We start from the raw sequence: 13,679 nt of genomic DNA on the forward strand, positions 1-13,679 counted from the left end.
CCTGCAGTCCCACTTTGGAGCCCTGTGGTCTTGGCACACCAGCCCTGCTCCAGCCCAGGGTCTGCCCACCTGCTTGTCCACCTGCTCTTCTGACTGATTCCAGCTGCCAGACTTTTCCTCCAGCAAGCCTTCCTCATGATGTCCTTCTCCTGCCTGCGCTCAGAGCACCCCTTATGACTGGGTTAAGCTCTCACTTCAGGAAGGCTCAGCCCTGCTGTCACCCCACAGGCCGACTCCCGTGAGGTTCTGGAGGTTACTGGGGCTCTGTGTTGAGAAGTACTCTGAGGCCACATCTGGGCTCATCAGAAAAGCTTACTGTCATGGATAAGTGACATCTGCCATTGCCATGGGTGGGGGAGGGGGAGATGGCAGGATTTGCCACCTCTGGAGGGGCTTCCTGGGCAACCTGAGCTCTGGACAGGGCCTCCTTGTCCCTCCTGCTTTCCCTGTGAGTCCAGCACACATAGGTCTGTGCTTAGAGTTGGCAGAGTTTGGGAGCAAACATGAGGGCCCTTGGGTCCCCCCTCCTTGTCCACATATAGTGGCAGACACAGGCGCCTGCTTCTGGTAGCACCTTGTTTCGGCCTGCCTCCCTGCTCCTGCCCCAGTTGGGTTACCTGCAGGAAAAGAACACTGGCCTGTATCTTCCTGGACTTTGCCCGGCATGTGGCAGGTGCTCAGTGTGCGCTGGATGGCAGGGGGATGAGGCACAGCTCCTGGCAGATTTCTCAAAGGAATGTCTGTTTTTCCTGGTTTCATCCTGGATGGCAGCCCCTCCTCACTGTTAGGCTCCAGTAGGTACAGGACCAGGGTCAGGGGAACAGGCTCAAGCTCCAAGTTTAACATCATCTTTGGCTTCAGAGCCACAGAGCATCTGGTCTGGATGGCCCTGGAGGTCAGCCGTCCCTTGCTGGGGTGCACCTGGGCAAATGTGTGGGTCCAGAAGAGACGGGACCACCAGGCAGGGTCCCCCACCCTGGCCTGAGCATACTGGACCCTGGCCTTCTGGGCTCCTGGTCCCTCGGTACTGATGCCCGGGTCTGGGAGAGTCTCCTCCGCACCGCTGTGACCTTCACGCCTGACTTGCCCCTTTAGAGTTCCTCCCGCCCGTAGACTGGCAGCTGCCAGAGCTGCTCGGTTTGTGAAATGTCAGTGGTTTAATATCAATTCTGGAGATTTTATTGCCTTTCCCCCCTGTTTTCCAATGGGATTTTGATCCAATCAAGGCCGATCCAGAGTGACGGCAGATTTGTGTTCCCGTCCGAAGTTGACAAAAGGTCACTCTGCCTGGGGAGCCAGGGGCTGCCTTGGCTTTGCATGCATGTGATTGCTCTCTCATCCTCTGGGCTCTGGAGTCGGGCCACGGCTTTCCTCCAGGAGAGCTGTTTCAGGTGGGTATGTTTCCTGCTCCCCCCAGGGCCTGTTGACTGGACCCAGGCACCTGGGGATTTAAACTCGGGCAGTAGCCAGCCACAAAATGCCTTCGTTTTGTTTGCAAAACGTCTTTGATGCTTCAGACCTAAATTAATTTTTCACAAGAATGTTTCAAAATGTCATTTTTCCCTTTCCAAGGGCGGAAAAATGCTGTTGAATAAGGTTCTCTGTTTGGGAAGAGGTGTGAGGCTGGGGAGAGACCAGGCCCCCAGCCACACTGGCCTGTGCCCTGTTCCTCCTCTCTCTGCTCAGCTCCCTGCTGTCCCCAGAGAACAGGACACCGGTCCTGCTCATTTCAGGTCAGGGTGCTGGCAAGGGTGCAGAACCGGGTGTGAATTTTTGTCAAGTTCTGATCTTGCTCTGTGGCACTTTAGAGAAGTGGTATTCAGAGTTTCAACCCAGCCTGGCAAGCCTTTCGAGAGTGCCTGGTGGGTGTGTGGCTCACAGTGGGCTCTGCAGGTGGGTCAGGAAGGGCAAGCCTGGACAAGGAGGAGGAGATTCTGGTGGGCTCTGTGTTTGTGGAGCTCCCGGTGGGGGTCCTTGAGAGCACTGGCCCCACAGGATGGCAGCACTGCGGCCTGTGCCCAGGCATGGCTCCTGGAACCCCCAGCTGGGGACAGGTGGGAGGAGACCATGGTGGCCAAGTTGAGGGGAAGGAGGGGCAGTGGGCGGTACATTTGTGCAAGGTGACAGAGCTTAGGGTGACAGCTGGGGTGCTTCATGGTGAGAGTGGCAGAATGCACCTGGAGTAAAGCAAAGGGGCATGGCTCTCCACACTCCTGCATCCCCATCTCTGGACAGGGGAGGGGCTGGGAGGGTGGCACCCTTGGGGCCTGCCGTCAGGCATTGCCATCCTCTGTCACTGTGTGGTTTGCACACACGTCCTGCAGCAAGCAGCCTGTCCTCTCAAAGATTATCTGGTGTAGGCACACTCTCCAAATGAGCCCAGCCTTCTACCGAATCCCTTTTTCCAGGACCTGGGGTCCCAGGGGTGTGACCTCAGGGCACAGGACGTGGGCACCTGCAATGTTTATGTGCACTGACAACACATTTGCAGGGAGGATGTGTGTGTGTGTGTGTGTCCACACATGCACAAGTGTACCTATTACAGATGGTGTAGCTCTCATATGCGTGCAGATGGCATGCCTGTGCCCAGACAGCATGCCCTCCGTGTGTGTTTGTGTGTGTGTGTGTTTGTGTGTGTGTGTGTGTGTGCAGAGACAGCATTTGCTTGCAGGGACAACTGGTGTGGCAGACAGCATAGATGTGTGTAAGTGGTGTGCATATGCCCAATGTGTGCACAAATGGTGTGTATGCATGTGGAGTGTATGCATGCAGGCTGGTGTGTCACACACGAAGGCTGGGTGGCAAGTTGCAGCCAGGTGGCTGGCTGGGCCTCCTGCTTGCCTCCTGTGGGCATGAAATGGGAAGCAGGAGACCCAGATTTTCCCACCCTCTTCAATGTCTCCTTCTCCCCTTTCCTCTCCCCCTCCTCCTCCATCCTCCTTAGTCCTCCTCCCTCCCCCTTCCTCCTCCCTCTCCCGATCCCTCCTTCTACTCCTCCTCCCTCCTCCTCCCTCTCCTCCACCCCTCCCTTCTCCTGCCTGGCTGCTCTGGGTGGGTGAGTGGATGGGGACTCTGGGCAGGCTGCAGTCCAATACCTCTCTTCAAGGTGCGAGGTCTGAGGCCATCCGGGGCCCAGGCAGAACTGCAAAGGGCAAAGGGACTGGTGGGGATCACTGGGGAGGGGGGAGGACTGGGGCAACTGGTGCTCTCATGCCCCACCTAGAGGTGGCCCGATGCTCCAGTGTTTCTAGTGAAGGTAGAAATCCAGGTTTCTACGCAGGATCTAATTTTTAAATGTTGGTTCCACCACAAAAATAAGCCTCCGGGATCTGCAGCCTACACCCTGGCCCAGGGGTCCTGTTTGCCTCATGGGTTTAGCATGCTGGGGCCTCCGGGGCTCACCTCTTACCAGCCCCAGCCCAGCTGCAGCTGTCCTGGCAGGAGTCTGGTGGAGCCCTCTCCCTCTCCCAGCCAAGCCTTATCTGAAGCCCGTGGAGACATAGACAGAGGATTGGGCAGCTCCCTTGTGCACCCTCTAGGGATACTTGTGAGACTAGAGCTTCCTATGAGATATGGCCCTGTGGAGTTTTCAGACTCACCTGAGTTTTCCATCCATTTCAAGTTTGGGTGAGGATGCTGTTCCTGAATCTGGCTCCCCCACCCCCACCCCAGTCCTAGATCTCTCACCTGCACTGGCTTTGGAGGGCTGGGGCCTGGTGCTGGTGTCAGCCAAGATCCACACCCTGTCACCCTCACAGCCTCCTTGTGTCTAGAATTCCTCTCCCTTTTACAGGTGAGGAGGCTGGGCTCACACACAGGAAGAAGGTTCTGGGCCATAGGTCCTGCCTTGCCTGCTTTGTCCCTCCCTTCTGGGCTTAAGAGCCCCAGGCTGGGGAGAGTGAGGGCTTGTGTCATTCCAGGCCTTCTTGCAGAGGCTGACAGAGACCACCACCTACCTTTCTCTCCCCTTCCTCTGGGGCAGGTCTGTGTCTGTGTCCTCACTGTCCAGTCCTCCTCAGGCTGGGCCAGCACTCCATGCCTTTAGTGCAATGGCTCCCAGTGAGATACCTCAGTGCCTCAATGTTCTCAAGTGTAAGGGACACTTTTTAGTCCATATCTTGACCTTCTACACATTCTCTTCTTCCTGAAGCTCTAGCCTTGGCTTTTGTGACCGCAGCTCTTGGTTTCCCTCTTCCTGCACTGGCTGTCTTACCTGTCTACTGGCTGTGTTACCTGTCTTATAGGGGGCTGGCTGTCTTTGCCGAGCCACCGGGCATTGGAGGCTTGGCAGCTTGGGCCCAGGCCCTCTTCTCTGCCTCCACAGATGGAGGTGGTCCTCTATGTGCACTTCCACATACATGTCCCAAGGGAACCTGACCAGCCTGACCCTCTCCAAAGCCTGGTCCTCTATGAACCTGGTAGTTATCTCTGGCTTAGTAACTGGCCTGACCCTCCCTATAGCCTGGCAGGAGGGGTTTCAATGCCTTTCTCTCCGCTGCTCCCAGGGTGGGAGCAGCTTGTGATTTGACCTTTGGGATATCTCTCAGATTTATCCATTTCTCTTCATCTCATGAACCACCATCCCGACCTGGCCTCTGCCACCTCTTCCTGGATGATGCCTAGTTGTCCCATGGCCCCAGCACCTAGCACTTGCCTCCCACTTGGGAGAAGCCCTGTGAAAATTTCCTGGGGCTGTGTGCTGGAGGGCGGTCCTTCTGGTGCCCCCTTGGGGGTCTGTGGCTGCTGACCTCCGTCAGATGTGTCATCACTCAGGAACAAGAGTGACGTCCAGTGGGCTTTACTCTCTGCATAATCTTCATTACCCTGCATTGTGTATCTACCCAGCGCCCAGCAGAGAGTAACCTGCAGTAAGCATTTCTTGAACAAACAAATGAGTGAAGGCGTAAATGTGTTTACGCCCCAGGAGAGAGTTACTAGTGTCATTCCCATCTTGCAGATGAAAGTCTGAGCTCTGGAGCAGTTTAGTGATACAGTCAGAGGACACAGTCCTGGTTCTAGGTGGAGCCAGGGTGAAGCCTGTTCCACCAGCCAGCAGAGGCCGCCAGGACTTGTCACTCAGTTGGGGGGGGGGAGCCCTCAGTCCCTCCCACCTTCCTTCCCTGTCGGGGGATCTCCCCTTGTAACATCTCAAATTGGGGGCTGTGTAGACACAGCTACTGGGTTAGTCAGTGCAGACTCTAGTGAGCAACTGGGTAATTATTTCCAAAAATATTGACTTGTAATGTGAAGCAAGCTCTTCTCCATGCCACCCGTCAGCAGAAAATTGCCTTTGGTATTAACATTTCAAGAACCGCATAATGTGAATTGATGTAAATGCATAATTAGATATAATAGCCTGGGAAAATTCACTCTTATTTATAAAATTGGGCTTGTTAAATTAAAATGGGAGCTAACGATTTCCATCTCACTCTTAAAACATGTCCGAGGCTTTGCCGCCTTGCTTTGCACAAGCCCTCTATCAGTAGGTGCCTGGGTATATCGACAGCTTTAGGGAGACTCTGGAGAGGGGACACACTCTGAGGAGGCAGGGACACCACCTGTCCAAAAGGTGGCTCCCTAGTATCATAAACGGGCCTCTCAAAAACATTTTAATCAACATGCAACAAATGACAATCCCTGAGGAAAGATGGCTGGGTGACAATTTCCCCAGCCCTCATTCTTCTTGTAGAATGGGGAGCCAGCCCCCCTGCTGCACCCCAAATCTGAGGCTATTGTGAGGGGTGGGTACGATGCTGTGTGCAGGCACAGTGGAGTGCAGGAATGTGCTCTACAAATGCTAAGAATGTGCAGAGGGCAGCGAGGAAAGAAGACCTCATCATTGTCATCACTATCAATACTTTTTCATTCATTCAACAAGCGCCCATTAAGCATTCTACCCATGCCAGATCCTGTGCTTGGTATGGGGTGTACAGAGTTGGAGAAGATATGATTTCCGATCTTTTGGAGCTCACCATTTATCTGGGAAGACAGGGATTTAAACATGTCTTCATTTTGGTTGCAAGTGACAGAAAAACAATTCACACTACCTGAAACAAACAAAAAAGAGGTCTGTTGATTCACAGAACTGGAATCGATTTCAGGCAGAGCTTGATCCAGGAACTCTTGTTCTGTTTCTCTCCCTAGGCTCTTTCTCTGCACGTTAGCCTCATTCTCTCTACTCTTTAAGTTTCCACCCCCCAGTCCCCACATTGTGGAGGAAGGTGATACTGGCTTGCTGTTCACATTTATAGTTAATAGTTAATTTTTTCTAAAAGCTTATTTATTTATTTTGAGAGAGAGAAAGAGAGAGAGCAAGTGGTGGAGGGGAAGATAGAAAGGGAGTGAGAGAATCCAAAGCAGGCTCCCCACTGTTAGTGTTCAGAACCAGATGCAGGGCTCAAACTCTACCTTCTGAGCCAACAGGGCCATGAATAGCTGATCTTTAAGGGAAAAGCCTACAGCTCTTTCCAAATGGAGATAACTCCTCCCCCCACACCCTATTCTTCTGGAGTGAGTGGGGCTGACCATTCCCTGCTTCAGAGATGTAAATGTGACCCAGATCTTGCCAGTCAGAGCACTCTGAGCCCTGTCCATGGTAATACGCTCAGAGATCCACAGGGCACTGGCTGGACGTCATGTGCATGTCATAATGAGGAGTCTGGCCACAGCCATCAGGAAGGCAGCACTCCCTGGTCACCACAGTGCTGGGCTGTGAGGATGGCCAGAGCCACCTTTGCATCCTTGGGGGAGAAGCCAGAGCTGACCCATAGAAAGATCATCTTATGATGTTATTGATGTCCCTGGTTCAGCCATGCCTGGAGAGAGGTGCACCCCCATAGTCCTCACTTCCCTAGCCAGTACCTTCCCCTTTTGTTTTCATATCCAGGACCCCCGTGTCTGTCCGTTAAGACTGGAAGAGTCCTGGCAGTATCTGTCCCGGTCTTTATCCCTGACTAAAAATCACTCCCTGAATAGTGGTCCATAGCTGGTTTTTATAAGGCTCAGCCCCCTTATAGAAGCTCTCCCTGAAGTGCTCATGGTTTCTTCTTCCAACCCTGTTGGCACATTGCGTGTCCCTCTTCTGTGACACGGACTGTGACCTCCTGGGAGGGTAGGTCCCAGTGCTCTGCCACTGAGCCTTGGAGGACCTGGAACTCATGAAGGTCATCCAGACTGTCTTCATCCAGACCTGGAACCTGCAGTGAAATCCAGGGGAACAGGCCCCTCCCTGGGCTGCCCTGGGGAGTGTGTGTGTGTGTGTATGTGTGTGTGTGTGTGTATGTATGTGTGTGGAGACTGGTGTAGAAATATTCCTTATTCCTAAAGAATGAAGTGTTTGATTAATAAAACCCAGGGAAGAGGAAACATAAAAAGAGACCTGACTTTGGATATTTTTAGTGAGTTTTCACAACGAGGGCTCTGAAGGCCCTCATGTTCTGTGATGGAGCATTTGGGCTCTGGGGGCACGGTCTGTCTTAACCTTGCTATCAGCACCTCTTGGGTGCCTTCCTGGGGTCTTGGGTTTTGCACTTGTGAGTGGTTGCCCACAACATTCCCTGGACCATGCTGGTCTACCTGCCAAGCAGATGCAGGGTCCTACAGCAGAGCCATTCAGACGCTTCATGTGTCCTGTGTCCTGCTTCCTCTCCAAGCAGAGAGACCAGCCTTCGTAGGAAACAGTCCTTCCCCTTCCTTGAATCTGCCCTTTTGCAAGGATCATGGGAGAAACACTCCAATTCCCTCTTTACAGTGAAGAAGCTGGGGCCAGAGTGGGAAGGGGCAGGCCCAGGGGCACATGGGGGTCAGGACCACAGGCCAGGCCTCGGGCTTCAGCCATGGCCAAACCTAGGAAGCTGATTTAGGACCTGATGCTGAGTTCCCCTTCCTGGCCCCACCTGGCCCACTCTGGGGCACAGTGGGGACCCTGAGGAGGGGTGTTTACAGCCCTGCCCAGGCATCCCCTGGCCCCTTTCCTCCTCCTCCTTCCCCTCCCCCAGGGGACACAGGTTCCCTTTTCATGTGGGAAGAAAGCTGCCCGCTTGTCTCCAGGAACAGCTGGGCCTTGTCCCCTCAGCTGTGGCTCAGCGCCTGCCGCAGGCCACACAATCCCTGCTGTGTACTGGGGAACCAGGGGCCAACGGAAGCAGCTTGGCCCCGTCCCAGGAGCCGCAGGGGGCACTGGGTCTATGAGGCTGGAGGCAGGCCTGGGGGAGCCTGGAGGCAGGCCCGGGGGAGCCTGGATCTCCAGGGCATCTGCCTTCTCCCACAGCCCCACCTAGGGGACCCGCATGGGCAGAGGGGGAGGCTCTGGGCCTCCTGAAAGGGATGCTGAAGGCCTGTTCCTTTCTCACTGGCCTCCTTGCTCTCAGGGGATGTAAGCAGCCGATGAAAGCAGCTATGGATTTGCTCCCCTTTCTGTCCCCTCCTCTGAGCTCAAGGCCCCCAGTGGGCTGTGAGCTCCTCCGCAGGGCAGAAAGGAGAACAGTGAGAAACAGCTGAGTCAGGGGCAGGTTCCCAGCCTGGGCCTCAGGGGTGGCATTTATTTCTGCCCACTCCACCCTCAGCTCCAAGGGGCTGGGCAGCCCCTCACACTGTGCAGTAGTCAAGGACAGAAGCTTTCATATTTCCCGCCACCCTGCCTGCCTCATCTCCCTCTGCAATGTGGGGCTCCTTGGGCGGCCCCAGCTCCGACCACAGCTTCCCCACTACTAACCATAGCCTCATGGATGGAGGGTTTGTCTCAGGACGCACCTTGCTCTTATACCAAGTGCTCTGCAAGCACCACCTCACTCACATCAAGGGGAGGCATGTGCTATATGGTCCTCCTTTTGCAGGTGCAGAAACCAAGAGTCAGGATGGTCAGGGAGCTTGCCCAAGGCCACACAGCTGGCCAGCCTAGATCTTTCTCCATCCAAAGCCTGTGCTCAGAACCAACAGGCTCCATGGCTTCTCTAGTGCTTTGACTCTGGCTGCTGTTTCTTTTGCTTGGAAAACTGTTCTTTCTTCAGATGACAACCATTTATTGAGTTCTTACTCTGCACTTGTTCATGGTCTTACATTCTAGAAGGCGAGTCAGATAACAAACACGTGACTAAGAAAGAAGAGAAATAGAGCAGGCAGTGCTCACTGCTCTGCAAAGAATTTAAAAAGAGGGGCATGCCTCGGCATGACAGGGTGTGCCCTTCAGCAGGGCAGTCAGTGAAGGCTGCTCCAAGGACCAGGGATTTGGAGGACAGATGGGGACAAGCCATGTAGAAGCCAGAGAAAAATCATGCTGTGCAGAGAGAAGAGCTGGCAAAGGCCCTGGGGTGGGGGAGGGTGTGGAGTGTCAGAGCAATGGTGGGCGTGCTGTGGGTCTGGAGCTGCAAGAACGGGCATGGAAGGTGGCACATGAACACTCCCAGGAATGAGGGAGAGCCGCCATGTGGCTCATGTCACTAGACTCTATTGTCCTTTCTGGGAGTTGGGTCCATCACGAGCCCCTTGCTATCCAGGTATCCAAGCGGGAGATGAGTCCCGACAGTAGGTAGACATCTCTACTCAGGTAGTCGAGGGACTGACATAGGAAGAAGAATTGACATGAACTATATGGCCTCTGAGAGTGGAATCCATCCTCCTGTGGGAGATGGGTTTTAGGTGTGTTTAGCAGTCACAGATATTCAGGGGTTAGAAGAGTTACCCTGAGGGGTCGTGAGCAGCCTGTCACTGGTGGAGTCCCAGGGGAGCTCTGCTTGGAGTTGGAGTCTGGTGGAACAACCAGCCCTTGGTGGTGGAGCTGGGGTCTTGAGTACCAAAGGGGTGCGACTAGCCCATACAGGGGTCTTCCTTAGAAATCTTTGTAGTGCTGAGTGTGGGAGGACGTCGATACTGGAGAGGCGGTGCACGCTTCCTCTGGCCACTGGCCTTCGGGTGGCTTGGGTCAGACTGCAGACTTCTCTCTGAGCTCTGGGCTGGAATGTGCCTGGTGCTTGATAAATTTTGTCACTTGATTGATTTCATCCTGGCCCCGGAGGGAAGTGAAGGAAAGATTTCTTGATTTGAGAAGACCAAATTAGGAACAGATGTCTTTTCTAGCTATTAATAGGCGGTTGGGGAACAATGGGGCTTATTTTTAAAGGAGCCCACAGCGTGCCGGTTGCTGCTGTCCATTGGAATGTTTTGTGTTGGAGCGATTCATAATTGTGGCAGTGGAGAGTCATTTGCGGGGAATGACAGAGATTTCCCCCCACCCCCTGATACTCGATTCAGGTCATGAGCCAGAGGGTCTAAATTTAAGTTCTTCCCCAAACTGTTCTGCTCCCCAGTAAGGGCCCAGAACACCGCATGGTTCTGATAAATGGGCACAGCACAGAATGGTTTTCCAGAGGAGGGGGCGGGAGGCACAAGATGTGTATCGGTTGGCCCGACTCACCTTTTTATTCTTCAGTAGAGAAGTCTGGGGTTTGGCTTTAGGCAAATGAATATAAACCACCATGGAAGCTATTAGTAGCATTATTCACACAATCACAATTGTTGAAAATTAAAATTGTCCATTACTCTGTGTGCGCGTGCTTTCTCTGCCGATTGCAATTTCAAAACTAACATCACTTAGCTCATTGAAAATAATACTAGTGAGGAAAATGGTTTTTCTTTTTTAAAAAAATTCCTTAATATATTTTGCTGTAATGTATTCCTGTGAAGAAAGTAAAGTTAATTATGATGCAGACAGTAGAATTATCTGACTTGATTTAACACGGCAGATTGAGTCTGTGTCCCGGTTCTGCGGCAGACACAGACCCGGGAGGGGGATTGTACTCTGGGGCGGTGCTACTTCTTAGGCACGAAGCCTCATGCGCTCACGGGGGGCAGGAGAGTGTCTGGCGGGAGACACCCAGCACCTCTTGGTGGCTTCTGGTCATTTCTGAATGAGGCTTGGGCTTGTCCATTGGGACCAAGCCCTGCTGGGGGTCCTCCTTCTCTGTTCACTTGGGGCTGCTCACCGCCCCATGGAAGTACCTGCTCGGAGAGTGTAGCAACTGCCATTGGTGTGCCCGTGTCCCCAGGTCACTCACTGTGGCCCCACACCAGCAGCATCTTACTGTTTGTAACTGCAACTCTGCCTGTGTGTCCCTCTGGCCATGGAACATGTGCTGCTACACATCTGGGAGCCAACACCCCAGGAGCAGCTTTCAGCAGTGATGTCCACACCTTTCCACCTTTTGTGTGGGGCAACTCTGAGGTCTGCAGTGCCCCAGGGGTGCCCGCGGGTCGCTCCTAGCAATAACCTGCTTACTGCCACATCCTGCACTGTTCCTTCCCAGTCCCCTAATAGAACTCCTGGAGCTTAAAGTCTATCTCAGGGTCTGCTCCCTGGGGTGGTCAGAGTAGCAGAGAGGATGCAGGATGGCTCAAAGGGCAAGGTCAGGGGGCCTGACTAGGGCCTGGCTGCAGCACACCCTGCTTCTGCTTGACTGTGCTCCAAGACTGGGCAGTGCCCGCTGACCGATGCACCGATGACCTGCAGGCTTCTTCTGCTGCCCCCGCTCATCACGGCGCACTGCTCTAGCCGCCAGTTTCATAAGCTGAAGCCTTACCTTCAGGATATGGGGTCCTTAAGAGGTAATAAGGTTAACTGAGGTGTTAAGAGTGGAGTCCTAATCTGATGGGACTGGTGTCCTTATAAGAAGAGGAAGACCAATCTTCCCTGCCCCCATCCCCATGCACAGAATAAAGGCCATGTGAGCACACAGAGAGAAGGTGGCCACCTGCAAGCCCAGAAAAGAGGCCTCAGCCTGGAACCTACCTTGCTGGCACCTTGATCTTGGACATCTGGCCTCCAGAACTGTCCAAAAATAAATGTCTGGTGTCTAAGTCACCGAATCTCTGGTATTTTGCTATGGCAGCCTTAGGGGACAAGTACACTCATTGAGGCGACTGTGTATTTCTCTGAGGCCGAAGCTTTGAGGGCCATGTTCAGAGCACATCTCTCTGGAGAGGGGAGCCTCTGCACCACCACCCCCTCTCCACTGCCTGCCAGCTTCCCTGTGGTTTGGGATGAAGCCAGGAAAGGGCTCTATATAGGTAATAGAAAGTATATAGTCCTCATACAGGCTTAGGTCTTGCCAGTATAGGAGCCCTAGGTGAAGAGGGTTTCTAAGTGTTCCTGGCCCGGGCATCCTTCACTTTGCTGGAATGCTACCTTTGCCTCTTCTGGAACCTCAGTATCCTTCCTCTTTGGGGCATGTTCCCTTGCTCAACCATGTGACTCTGAGGGAGGGTGAGGCTGCTGCCAGTGCAGGGTGTGTGATCCAGGCCACCAAATCAGTGGAGCCAATGGAGTGGCCCCACTTCCCATGCCCACTTCCTTCCCCAGGAAGCCAGGAACTTGTGAGCCCTGGTGCTGTGGCTGCCAGCATCCAGCTATTATAAGGAAGTGTGTCTGATGGGATGCTGCTCACTGGAGATGAGAGGAGAGAGAGTCATGACAACCCCAGTTGTCTGCTGATCCCCTGGACTCCACCCTTCCTGGGGTTTGGCTCCTGAGCCCATTAACTCCCCCAGTCCCTTCCTGATCCATCTTGGGTTGTTTCTGCCTCTTGTCACTAAATGTTCTGCCATACCCACAGTAAGTCACGTTTGTCCAGCCACAGGGGCCCCTCGCTCGTTATAAACTTAATAACTGACTGCAGTGGCCATGTGCCTCGTCCTCTGGAAGATCTGCTCTGATTCCACCATCCAGTGAAAGTCACTTACCACTGAGTTTCTCTGACTGTGGCAGTCCCCAAGCCAACCAAGCAAGAGGCTGAGGTGGTCCTCAGGAAGCCAGGTTGCAGAGGGAATGAACAGGACATTAGATGTGGCCCCTTCAGTCACTTTGGGGCACAGGGTTAGAGGAAATGGTGTCATAGGGAGACCTCGGCTAACTCTCCCTGGCACCCGTGCAGCACCATCCAGGAGAGGAGACCCTGACCTGAGCAGAGGGAGGAGGTGGGATGGTGGGGTGAGTGCCCTGTTTGCCGGGCCAGCAAACATTACTGATGCCCAGGGCAGCTGGGGAGCACAGAGCTGCATGCGGTGTGGCCCGCTACGATGATCCATGGCAGTGACAGGCAGTGATAAGGACAAGCCTTGGGCTGGACTTCAGATTTTAAGCCTGCCCGTTTCTCCCCATCCTCACACATCTGGTCATCAGACCTTGCATCATGGGCACAGGGCCACCATGGAGGCAAGATGTACACAAGTCGCCGTGATGCCAGGTGGGAAGGGAAGCCACTTTAAAGGCTCTCAAGTCTTCAGGGACTCCAGGGCTGGCGTGGCCACATTCGCAAGGAATCGCAAATGCCTACATGGAAGGACCATGTAGGGCTCAGCTACATGGCCAGCTGATGGCTGACTCAGTGTCACAGTGTGTCCTACAGCTTGGACTTCTGGAGCCACCTTGGCCCCTTCCTCAAGCCCACATTGTTTGGGAGTCTGCCTGGTGAGTCTCTGAAGCCTCCTTCCCAACCACGCCCTCTGCCTGACTTCCCAGAGACGGCTTCCGATCGTGTGCCTGCTGAAGGCTTCTCAATGATCAGCCTCACTGGTTGACTTGTTCCCGAGCTTCACATCGCTTGTGAGGAAGTCCCTCTTGCTATCCGACCACATACCATTCTGCTGCAAAGTGTGATGATTGTGTTATAACTTGTTTTGGGGTTGAG

The 13,679-nt window shown here is 53.9% G+C and overlaps 1 long non-coding RNA gene across 1 annotated transcript; it reads right to left on the bottom strand.

Annotated features, from left to right (window-relative positions):
* Positions 1-5,957: 5,957 nt before the first annotated feature.
* LOC109494834 lies at positions 5,958-7,055 on the bottom strand. Its single transcript, XR_002149915.3, has 2 exons — positions 6,409-7,055; positions 5,958-6,047 (listed from the first exon to the last, which is right to left on the bottom strand). It is a non-coding gene; the product is annotated as an uncharacterized LOC109494834 (long non-coding RNA).
* Between the last annotated feature and the right edge of the window lie 6,624 nt (positions 7,056-13,679).

The sequence above is a fragment of the Felis catus genome, chromosome E2, assembly GCF_018350175.1.
Source record: "Felis catus isolate Fca126 chromosome E2, F.catus_Fca126_mat1.0, whole genome shotgun sequence".
NCBI classification, from domain to species: Eukaryota; Metazoa; Chordata; class Mammalia; order Carnivora; family Felidae; genus Felis; species Felis catus.